Below are 12,711 nucleotides of genomic sequence, written 5' to 3'. Positions count from 1 at the left end.
ACCAAGGGGACAATCAAAAAGTCGAAAAATGTAGAAAACTCCATGCCCAAAAAGAAAAATGTAGAAAACACCATGCCCAAAAAAGAAAAATGTAGAAAACACCATGCTCAAAAAGTAAAATGTAAAAAACTGAAGAAAAAAAACCCGAACGACAAACCACTTCAAAGAAAACAATTTCCCAAAAATTGGTGATGAATAAGGTGCCGCTTCAAAACAGTCAGCGGCTACCGCTCAAGTAAAGTGACATTTGTCGTTTTGCTCATTGAAGGTAAAAACGCAAGATTACAGGATTCTTTTCTTTAAAAAAATGTTTCACTGCGATTGATTATCATATTTTACTCTTCATTTTGTTTCTTTCTCAAGATCGCTTTACAAAATCGAAATCAAGACATGAAAAACAAAATTAGGTGCCGCAGTTGTGCTTTCACCAGCTGACAAAGCTGCTAACAATAGGATTTCGGTAAATGTTCTACTGCGAGTCATGACTTATGATTTGCGGTTTAGGAAATTTGAAACAAAGCTTCATTTCATAATGGTATGGCTTATTTGTAGTGTGTAAAATTCGATGGATCTCTAATGATGGATAAGCTGCATTCCTTTAATATAACACTCTTGCTGCCGGAGGGACACATATGTCCATGTTTTAATTTATACAAGCTTCTCATCATTGCTGTATCTCTTTCAAATAAAATACTGAAGATTACACAGTGCAATATTTTTCTTAAATGGGTCCCAAATGTAACGGTCATTAGGGTGTGACGTCATGTATCGAATAACGTCATTGTTGGTCATCTGACGTCACAGACGTCGAGCTGTCGTATTTTCTGGCACACGAAATGCAACCATAAAAAACTACCGACAGCAAGAGGGTTAATAGCAAAGTTAGCTCGAAAAAGAAATAGTTTAAATGATTGATTCATTCTGATTCTTTTTCAGATTTACACATGGGAAAATTTCATAATAAATAAGTGTTTGCAACCAAAGCGCGATAACTCGATTTACTAGAAAGTGACCTCATTTCATTTCAATATGGCTTCCTGCGTATGTGTAACTATGATCATCGATCAGACATATCATGTAAATCAGATCTAAACATTATTCTTTTACTTCGTAAGGTAAGTTTTATTGAAAGGGAATGTAGAAATTATCTTTTTAAACGGATAAAAACTTAAGCGTCGATTACAGATGTAGAAAGTAAACGAGGATAACGGGGAAATCAATAAAATTTCAGAAATTTGTCATACATTAAAATGTAAACAGAAACACTAACCACAAAAAAAAAGAACTGAAATAATTGATTATACTAAAATAGTTTCGCAATATTCATTTATAATTAAGAATTATAGTTATCTCGAACCAACGTCAACTCGTACCACTAAAAGAAAAATCGTACCACTGCAACCTCGTAACAGTAACACGGTAAATTCGTACAAATTATTGCAAACTCGTACCAACTTATTTACATGTTAAATGCTTTCAAAAGCTGTTAAATGATGAATAAATATTTAAATTTCACTAAATAACTCATAAGTCATTAAAAAGTATATAATTTGAAATCACAATGACCAATTTGTAGCATATTTTTCCTTGGTTCATTGAATAGAGAAAACCAGTGGCGGATCCATGGGGAGGGGGGGGGGGGGGGGGGGGGGGGGGGGGGGTCAGGGGGCTGGAACCCCCCTTTTTTTGACGATCAATGCATTGGAATGGGGACATATAGTTGGAACCCCCCCCTTTATCCTGAGTTAGGAACCCCCTTTTATAAATGGCTGGATCCGCCCCTGAAAACTGTAGCAGATTGGCTTTGTTGTCTCCCTTGAACAATCAATTAATATTTTTAAAGGTTTTCAAAAACAATGCATATATTTTTAATGGTACAAGTTTGCAGTGGTACAAGTTGATACAACTTCGCAGTGGTACGAGTTAACATTGGTATGAGTTGACGTGGTACGAGTTGACTTGCTTCCATTCTAGGTTATTTGGAAGGATCGTTTCTTTATAACTTAAATTTATAAAGTGCACAACAGTTTAAAACTTCAACCCTTTTTCACCCATAGGATTGTTCTATGATCTTCTTTGAGCTTGATGCTAAAAGGGAGATGAAAGAAAATTTTCAGGGGTCACCATTTCCAAATTTAAACATTATATATAGTAGATTAGTACTCAGAATATGCGCTTGCCCACCTTAGCACCCTGTAGTTCCCTTTGAGGATGATTATCACTATATATTTCCTCATAATTGTATGTAAGTTATCAGGAACTCGTCTTATCAGCCAATAAAGATGTGTTACATATACCTATCTCATGTATAAAGATGCAATGGTGCAGAAACAGTAAAAATCAGGCTGTTAAATTCGGTAAAAAATATTGACAAAGTAATGCTGTTGACCGTGTTGTTGAAGGAACCGAAAACGACTTTACTTTTTAGCTCACCTGGCCCGAAGGGCCAAGTGAGCTTTTCTCATCACTTTGCATCCGTCGTCGTTGTCGTCATCGTCGTTGTCGTCCGGCGTCGTCTGTTAACTTTTACAAAAATCTTCTCCTCTGAAACTACTGGGTCAAATTTAACCAAACTTGGTCACAATCATCATTGGGGTATCTAGTTTAAAAAATGTGTCAGGTGATCCGGTCAACCAACCATGATGGCCGCCATGGCTAAAAATAGAACATAGGGGTAAAATGTAGATTTTGGCTTATATCTCTGAAACCAAAGCATTTAGAGCAAATCTGACATGGGGTAAAATTGTTTATCAGGTCAAGATCTATCTGCCCTGAAATTTTCAGATTAATCGGAGAACCTGTTGTTGGGTTGCTGTCACTAAATTGGTAATTTAAAGAAAATTTTGCAGTTTTTGGTTATTTTTTTGAATATTATTATAGATAGAGATAAACTGTAAACATCATAATGTTCAGCAAAGTAAGATCTACAAATAAGTCAACATGACCAAAATGGTCAGTTGACCCCTTAAGGAGTTATTGCCCTTTATAGTCAATTTTTAACCATTTTTCGTAAATTTTTGTAATCTTTTACAAAAATCTTCTCCTCTGAAACTACTATGACAAATTTAACCAAACTTGTCCACAATCATCATTAGGGTATCTAGTTTAAAAAATGTGTCCAATGACCCCGCCTGCTAACCAAGATGGCCGACATGGCTAAAAAATAGTACATAGGGTAAAATGCAGTCTTTGGCTCATATCTCTGAAATCAAAGCATTTAGAGCAAATCTGATGAGGATAAAATTGTTCATTAGGTCAAGATCTATTCTGCCCTGAAATTTTCAGACCAATCAAGCAATTGGTAATTTTAAGAAAATTTTGCAGCTTTTGGTTATTATCTTGAATATTATTATAGATAGAGATAAACTGTAAACAGCAATAATGTACAGCAAAGTAAGATCTACAAATAAGTCAACATGACCAAAATTGTCAATTGACCCCATAAGGAGTTATTGCCCTTTATAGTCAATTTTTTACAATTTTCATAAATTTTGTAAATTTTTGTAAATTTTTACAAAATATTTTCCACTGTAACTACTGGGCCAAGTTCATTATAGATAGAGATAATTGTAAGCAGCAAGAATGTTCAGTAAAGTAAGATTTACAAACACATCACCATTACCAAAACACAATTTTGTCATGAATCCATCTGTGTCCTTTGCTTAATATGCACATAGACCAAGGTGAGCGACACAGGCTCTTTAGAGCCTTTAGTTTTAGTTGAGGGTTACTAATGAGTCTTTTGTAAACAAAACATGCTTCTGACGTGTCTGACATACAAAATTATATGCCTAATATCTTTTTTTTAAACAGGTATATTAAATTTGATAAATTTGAATACTTGCATTAATCAGTTACATTCTGAAAATCAGACCAGCGTATTTGGCAAGAGGTGAAATTTCGTCAAATGATGGTAGGCGTGGTTAAGACTTGATTTTACTTTTGCAAATATCTGTTGGTGTTTACCTACAGTGTATGTGTAGCTCTGCTGTGTGTAGCTAGGTTAACTCAATTTGTGACAGTAAAACCTGCATTTTACAAACATGTAGGCCAAGCTTAAAATAGAATATACGTGTACATGTAGTTACCTCTGTACGCTTATAAATATTAAAATGACTTAGTCGAGTCCATTGATTCTTAGACAATGAAATGATAATGTTTATCATGTTAAAAAACCACCTACAAATAATGTTTATGATAACCATAGATATAGAAACTTACAATGTATAGATAAAGTACTGGCCCACAAAAGCAGATGATATTCACAGAAATTTTATCACCCAATTTAATGTCATATGAAACGAGTTTCTTATAATTAATGTTAACGAAATTATTGAACCAATACATGCATAAATACAAAAGTAAGTCCTATTTTTATGCACTTTTTTATGCCACACCCCCCCCCCCCCCCCCCCCCCCCCCCCCCCTTCCCCTCTGTATGAAACTTATACACAATGCTTATTACCACAAAACACAGATCAAGTTTGAATTATGGTGGTGTCACTTTAACTGTTCTAGAGTTATGCCCCTTTACAAATGGAAAAATTGCTGAATTTTTCGTTTCCAATTTCTAACTTTAGTTTGCCTTAACCAATTGTTATGAAACTTATACACAATGCTAACTACCACAACATACAGATCAAGTTTGAATTTTGGTGGTGTCACTTTTACTGTTCTCGAGTTATACCCCTTTACAAATGGAAAAATTGCTGAATTTTTCGTTTCCATTCTCTAACTTAAGTTTGCCTCAACCAAATGTTATGAAACTTAATATACACAATACTTAGGCCAATTAAAATTAATTGATAGATTTTCATCCCCGCCCGCCCCTCTGAAATCGTTCCGCCCCAATTTTTTTTATTTTGAAAAATTTACGATTTCCGGATTTTGTTCATTTTCGTTACCGGTAACTGTCAATAATTTCGTTTCATTAATAACATCCTGTTTCAAATTTTGGTTTTTGCATTTCTTTGTATGTTTGATTTGTTATACATGTATATACATGATAGAACCTTATTATTACACTTGCATATATGAAGAACACGTCACAAGAGCGTTTCATATCTAATAAAAAATAAAAAATAAAATCCTCCCACCCACCCCATTTTTTTCAAAAATTTGGATGAAAATCTACTAATTAAATTTACTTGGCCTTATTACCACAAAACTAAGATCAAGTACAAATTTGGGTAGTGTCACTTTTACTGTTCTTCAGTTATGTTCCTTTATAACTTTATATGATACATGTATGCAAGCTGGGGCATCATCTGTGTCCCATGGACACAGTCCCCATTTATTTTGTATTTTTTATGAATCTATAATATATTATCAAGAAATAAAATTTCATTCAGTGATTGTTGATCGTAAGCTAATTGACTTTTGAGTTTGTTGCCAATGTTTGCTGGATAGTGACATTGAAAAATGATCAATGCATAGCACGTGAAGCACGTAACAAATAAGTGAATTGATAAAGCCTTGATATTGTTTTTTTTAATATTTTTCATGCGTTCCTATTTGTTAATTAAACTTTTCCTTAATAATTGTTAAATGATTTGTTGTATTAAATTTGTTCTTTAAGAATCAGTTATGACTATTTACCTTCCAGTCCACGTTAAAAAAAACTTTGTTTACATTCTTTCATCATGGTTTTCCCCTTGCACTTGCGCTGTACGATGGTCGAAGTTCTAACGAGAGGTCTCGTACTGAAGGTCACTGCATACGGGAAATTATCAGCGAGTTAGTGTACAGGAAGACAATAATTCAACAGCAATACATTTATGAAGATTTTGATAATATAAAGGATTTTCTTTTACAAGAAAGTTCATGTACACTAGCTTGTTGTATAGTAAAACTTAGCCATTCAAGTATAAAACATATTCAACTTTTTTTTTAAATTTTGAAGTTTCATATGACTTTAATACAAACACATATTACACTTTGTGTAAATTAGCATTTGATTGGCCACTGCTGTCGATTCATATCAAATATATTGCAAATCAGAAGGGTGATAAGTAATTTTTCAGCAAATTTTGTTAAAAATTTAAATTGCCCTTTAAAGTAATTTACATGTATATTTGTACATTGAAAACCATGGAACCGAAGAAGTGATATACATAAATTACCTTTAAAACAACTGAACTGACAGATCTTATAGTACAAATGGATGGACAATACGCTATATATAACCTCTCAAACTAAATTTCAAGATAGAAAAATGCCCAATGAATTACTTAGTACTGCACATACATTACTTGTTAATTTACTTCACTAGACTGATATATTTGAAATAATTTCCATGCATGAAACAGCAAAATGCCCATTTCTTTTGTCTTAGTACTTCATAAATATGTTAAGCAACCAACAATCAATCATGAATATGAAATCTACAAACAGAAAACAACACCATGCATATTAAAATTTTATCATAAAGTTTTGTTTCTTTTTTTATAAGTTTCACAACTCTGCCTACCACGTGGCAATTGGCAGGATTCACACATTTTGACTTTTCTCCCTATACTTCTCAAATGCTTATCAACTGCTGCTGCCCTCCTACTCGATTTGAGTAGCGTCCAGTGTTTTTTTATTCCTCAGTCAGTGCCCATGGATTATTTTTAAGGAAAAACTATTGTTTGTGTGGTTACATCATTATTATTATCATGAAATCACAAATTTAATCAGATTCTGAAATAAAATAATGTCAAGGGAATTAGAAGTGTTAAAAGTCCTATAACATGTGCATTTTTAGCTATGTAACTTTGTTAGTTCATGCATGTTGACCTACATGTAAAGGTACAAATGTATCTTTTAAAGTTTTTTTGTGTTTATCTATTGGGTAGAACATTGATATTAATAGTTTGTGCTGGACATGCATATGGTGTCTTTTTAGACACTTCTTTTTTATAAGAATATTTTATGACTATTGATATACTTTCCCAATTTGACAGTTTGATATTCAAATCAATTTAGCAGAAGTAACATGTGAGATGTGATGTGTGACTCTTTAATCAACAAGTGTTTTAAAAGAACTTCATCAAATTTGAATGCATTATATGTAATAAATTACAGGCACAAATTAGAGAAAACTTAACAATGAATAATTTGTAAAATCATTATGGAAAAGATAACCACATTGAAATTTTTCTACATTTGTTTCAGATGAAGTAATATGTAAAAATGTAAATGCATGTAAGGCAACATATTGTTAGATGAGTAATATACTTTCTTAGTGCTAAACTCTAATGAATATGTTAAGTAGGGATTTCTAGTGGAAAATACAATCTGTGTAATCCTCAACTGTATACTTCGTTCTTATAAGCACAAAAGTTTTATAAGTCATTTTTTTCTCTGACAGAGTCATAGCTAGGTATGCTAATATTCCAAAAGGTAGAAGAGCTAAATTATCTATTTCTTGTTTCTAACATAAGTCTGTTGTCCTTGAATGCCTTCAGTTAATGCTTAAAAAACTATACATTCTGTGTAGGTATTCCATGAAATCTGTGTGTTTAGAACTGATGCCATGTAACAAAACAGCAGCATAAAGATCATTATGACCTAAATCCTAATTTATTAAGAGTTGAGGTCATCTGTATATCATGTATATATGTCATTTCAATTTTGTAATGAAAAAAAACAATACAAAATGTACAGTGAAAAATTGCAAGCTTCATATGAAACTAGTTCTGAAAATCTAAGAAAGAATTTTCAAATGATTTATCCCAGCATTTGATTACAATTAATTTATATTTGTATGTTAAATAAACAGGGAATAGATTATATCTTCAGTCTCAATATTGATCTTGTAAATGTCAATATGATACTTTGATATATTAACTGGGGAAACCATAGACAATGATAGAAGTGAAGAAGTTAATATAGAGTTATAGGGTCATATTTAGATGGTGACATCTTGTTTACCTTCTAAAATAACTACTGTAAATTCAGAAATTATTGTGAGGTTTTTATTATTGTGACAAATGCGACAGAGTTGTAAACGCAATAATTTAAACTCGCATTTGAAATATTTTATATGAACTAAACAGGATTTTTCTCAAAATCGTAAAAATTAAAATCGTATTTAAGTCTAAAATGACAAAATCGCAATAATTTCTGAATTTACAGTATTCTAGACAATATCAGTTATATATGGAGTTTTTTGTTGGATAAAATTCTGTATGAAGTGGTATAGTTAATTATTTTCTTTTAGTTTTTACATGTTGTTTTCATTTTGTTACTGAATAATTGAATGATAATAAAATAGACAAAAAATCTTAATGAAATGACATATCAAACTATATCACCCACAGGTTCAAAGTCCTGAGGGCTGATATTGGTTAGAATTTACCTTTAGATACAGATTGTATCATAAACATGCATCTAAACTTCTAGAGGTCGCTATTTAGGTAACATCTTAAGTTATTTTTGTCCCCACCAGATCTCTGCAGATTGACACATATAATTATGATGTGTGACCATCTATTTGTCCATACAACTTTTGGATATATCTTTAACTCGATACACAATCATAATATAACCTCATAAATGTAACGTGCAGAATGTTGCTGAAAAATTATGAACAGTGCATCAGTTCATGTATATTTTATGTCTACATATATGTTTTACATGCCCACGTATAAAAATTGCGGTTTTTATCCAACGCAATCATAGGTTTGAACGTTGTTTTCAATTTAGACTTGTTTATATTTTTTCGTTTGGGCTTGTATTATATTTTCCTTTGGGTTTATATGATCCGTTCATCCTATTTTGACTCTTTAAAATTCAAAAGTCTATCCTAAATTGAGGTAAATTATATGACCTTCCAAATACCTTTTCGATTCCTAACATCACTGAAGAGACATTAATTGTCGAAATCCGGATATGGTATATAATTAATATAATTAATATTAAGATCCATTTTGTTACATCTGGTGATCAATTTATTTGGCAATCGCAAATGGCAGTCAGCAGGGTTTAAGAACATCCGTTGTTTGACCTGTTAGTCAAATGCGTTTTGATAAAGTGATGCAAGTTGTAATAATTAGTGAGAGTGTTTGAGTGGTGCGAGTGGCCGTGAGCCTAGCTGTCACAATGGTTGTCATAAATTCAAGACAAATTGAATACAAAACCATTTCCGCCTGCATACAAAATGTAGACGGTAAGGAACCAGCTACGGAACTTTATTTGTGGTTTAATTCATTAAGCTACGCTAATTAAAGCAATTACTATATGAAGTTATAAAGTACATTACATACACTGAGTATTTATTATTATATAATACTTCAGAAGATCGTCGGCTAGAAGACAAACCGGCTAAAAAATTTTGGTCTACAAATTTAATGGTATAGATATATTGAATTTCCTTATAAATGGTTGTCATTGTTTATATTAGAGATGTTGTTCTTTTTACAAGGGGGCATCAAGTGTTACCCTTGTTGTACGTCCCAAAATTAGTTTCAGTTCCCTTACTTTAGTTTGCCTCAACCAAATGTTATGAAACTTATACACAATGATTTTTACCATAATACACAGATCAAGTTTGAATTATGGGGGCATCATCTGTGTCCCATGGACTCATTCTCCATTTATGTTTTTTTGTAGTCTTTGATAACTTTATTCAGAACTTTATCTGTACTTGGGTTGATTTTCAGCTCCTCATGGACAATTGTTTTTCTTTTTATGTGAAGTCCATACATTGACTTTTAGATGGCATTTCTAGATTTGTTCTGTAGTTGGTTTGCCTCATTGATGTTTGTCACTGCATAATTGTCATCTTTTACCAGATTTTGAATATTTCTGCTGAAGTCTTCCATTTCTTATGTTGATGTTGGGGACATATGGCTGTATCCAAGTTTAAATGTATCAGAGTAGGAAACAAGAATTGTTTAGTGAATAGTGAAACACCATATCATTATTGTCAAAATTAGTGTAACAATTTGTTTAAAGAAAAGTGATCAATTAATATTGAAATTCAAATATATATTGAAGTTAACATTAAATTGCATGTGTTACAACTGTTTCAATTTATCTATTCTATGACCTGCTCACACTGTAACTTATTTTGTACATATGTACAATTAAATAAGGTAAATTTCTCTGTTCTGACACATTTATCATATTTATATTTAAGCCCAATCAATGTAAAGTGTTACCGATTTTAAATGATTCGAAAAAATACAGCGACAGCTTGCTACATTCGTCTTACTATGAAACATTCATTATTGTTCTGTATGACGTCTGGGGCGTCTTACTATGAAACATTCATTATTGTGCTGTATATATATTTAATGACGTATAGGGCAATTTCAATAGTAATTTGAGACACAAGAAAATTGGATAATTTTACATATATATATGTGAACATTTTGTCAATGTGTGAATTTCTTAAGAAAAATGTAAGTATACATAATACTTAAATTCTAAATTCTGTGGAATAACATACTGACATATGTACATGTGGTACATGTATATGATAATTTCAAGCACAGTCTGATCTTCACATATTTGCTATCAAACTTGAGTACACTTGTTTTTTTTAAATTTCATTGACTTGTTTGAAAATTGTAAGTTTGTAACAAACTTGTAGTTGGAGTATTGAAATTAATTGAACACATACATTCCAGTTGACTGACATTTGATAGAGTTGATAGAGTTACAGCCCTTGAACTACAATGTAAGAAAATGTCATTTTTTTATAAGACAGATTTGTATCTGATTTAAAGTACATTTGTGTATAATGATGACTTACAGAACCAGATTTGGTTTTAATTGTTCCAGTTGACCTTTTTTCACGGAATAGCACTTGCGTTTTATTTTTTTGATGATCATGATCAACATTTGTCAAACATCATGGATAGTATACTATTCTAAACCTTTTTGCTAATCTCACCATTATTATGAATTCACAGAAATGTACATTTAACAATTAGGCTTTAAGCAGGGCCATTCCTGTCATACTGAGACATCTTATAGTCACTCTTAATTTAGTAGTGTATCTTTTTTATATATTTCAAAATATAAGGAGAACAACTGATGCAAGGTTGTTGGGGTTCCAGTTTAATTTGTATGCCCCACCTAGGGGCATTATGTTTTTCGGTCTGTGCATCCTTTTCATCTGTCAGTTCGTCTATCGGTCTGTCCCACTTCAGGTTAAAGTTTTTGGTCAAGGTAGCTTTTGATGAAGTTGAAGTTCAATCAACTTGAAACTTTGTACACATGTTCCCAATGATATGATCTTTCTAATTTTAATGCCAAATTAGAGTTTCGACCCCAATTTCACGGTCCACTGAACATAGAAAATGATAGTGCGAGTACTATGGACACATTCTTTTTATTGATTGTTATGTGATCAAAAAGAAAATAGTTTCCAAAGTTCCAATCTTAAATCCCCCTCCCCCTCCTTTCTGCCCCTTTTCAGATTCAGTTAATGTAGGATGCCATATGAAAAGTAAGTGAATCCTAATAAATGACACTCTAGGCATTAAATAAAATTTTTAAATTAATACATTAGTTGTAACTATATAAATAAAATAATTTTGTTAGAATCTATGGTATTTTTTCCAATTAGATTGTAGATGACATTGAAAAAATATGTTTAAATTTGCATACAGGACATCACCTATTATAAGATAGTAATTATATAGGCCTATATATAAGATGTCAATTTTATTTGTGTTCAAAAGGATAGGTGATATGATACATGAATCACCATTGACGTATGTGATAATTAAAGTCTAAATCCATAATACTATTTGGTTGTTATTCTTTTCTTTGTTTAATATTCATAATTTGCTTATCCCAGAGGCCTACTTTGACATCGATCCATTGTTTTAAAATATTTTGCAAGGATTCCGGAAGAAAACGGTATCGTGCTTATTTTTCTGTTCAAATTCGTTTTTGTTTAATTTGAATGCATGAGGTACATGTACTAAATCATTATTGATAAATTTGTTTACTGCTGCTGTGGATTGGGTAAACCATAAATTTGTTTTCTGTTGTTGTGGATTGGGTAAACCATAAATTTGTTTACTGTTGTTGTGGATGGGATAAACCATAAATTTGTTTACTGTTGTTGTGGATGGGGTAAACCATAAATTTGTAACGAAGGATATTTCATATCCTGTTTCATTTGTTCCTATCAATCCCAGTGAGTTTTTTTGATGAAATTTTATCAAGGTTTGCATTTTTAACTAAATAAATAGAATTAAAAACCTGAATTAATAACCAATATAATGTCAAAATTTACTTGTGCACTGTTGATGTACATATGCATTAATTCAATAAAAAGTTAATAAGTGTATTGTACATATTTAGAATTGGTCCAATTTTTTTCATTGATTAAATTTCAGCTGCTTATACTTACATGTATTCTCAAACTATTTTTAAAAATGTTATAAAGACTATTAAATCTCTGTACATTATATACATGTAACATGTTAAGAAGGATGATTTTTTGTACTTAATTTAGATTTATTGATTTTTTAAACACAAGAATGTATGCATTATGAATATGTACTGGCAAGAGTTGAATTACTATGTGCTATTTACTACTATTATGACAACTTGGATGAATTCATTCTTGGGTCAATATCTGTGTCGATCTATAAACCATAAACTAATCGTTTTACATTTAAAGGTGAGTCTTCTTTTGTAATGTACATTTTTTCCTTGTTTTATGGAATTATCTTTGATCAAAAGTTATTGTGAGTATTTTATTTC

General features: G+C 31.6%; 1 protein-coding gene across 2 annotated transcripts in view; it reads left to right on the top strand.

Moving 5' to 3' along the window:
• Window positions 1–1,023: 1,023 nt before the first annotated feature.
• The window catches only part of LOC127735560 (phospholipid-transporting ATPase ID-like), a 93,234-nt gene continuing 81,546 nt past the window's right edge, over window positions 1,024–12,711 (top strand). The window contains exon 1 of one of the 2 annotated variants that reach the window (XM_052245789.1): window positions 1,024–1,115. The gene's annotated coding sequence lies outside the window, so the exon portion shown is untranslated. Of the gene's footprint in view, window positions 1,116–12,464; window positions 12,629–12,711 lie in introns of those variants that run through there. The other variant, XM_052245791.1, reaches the window with a different exon arrangement.

This window comes from Mytilus californianus, unplaced genomic scaffold (assembly GCF_021869535.1).
Source record: "Mytilus californianus isolate M0D057914Y unplaced genomic scaffold, xbMytCali1.0.p SCAF_3, whole genome shotgun sequence".
Classification (NCBI taxonomy): domain Eukaryota; kingdom Metazoa; phylum Mollusca; class Bivalvia; order Mytilida; family Mytilidae; genus Mytilus; species Mytilus californianus.
Note: the sequence above shows the minus strand (reverse complement) of the source record. Positions and strands in the feature narration are given on the sequence as shown.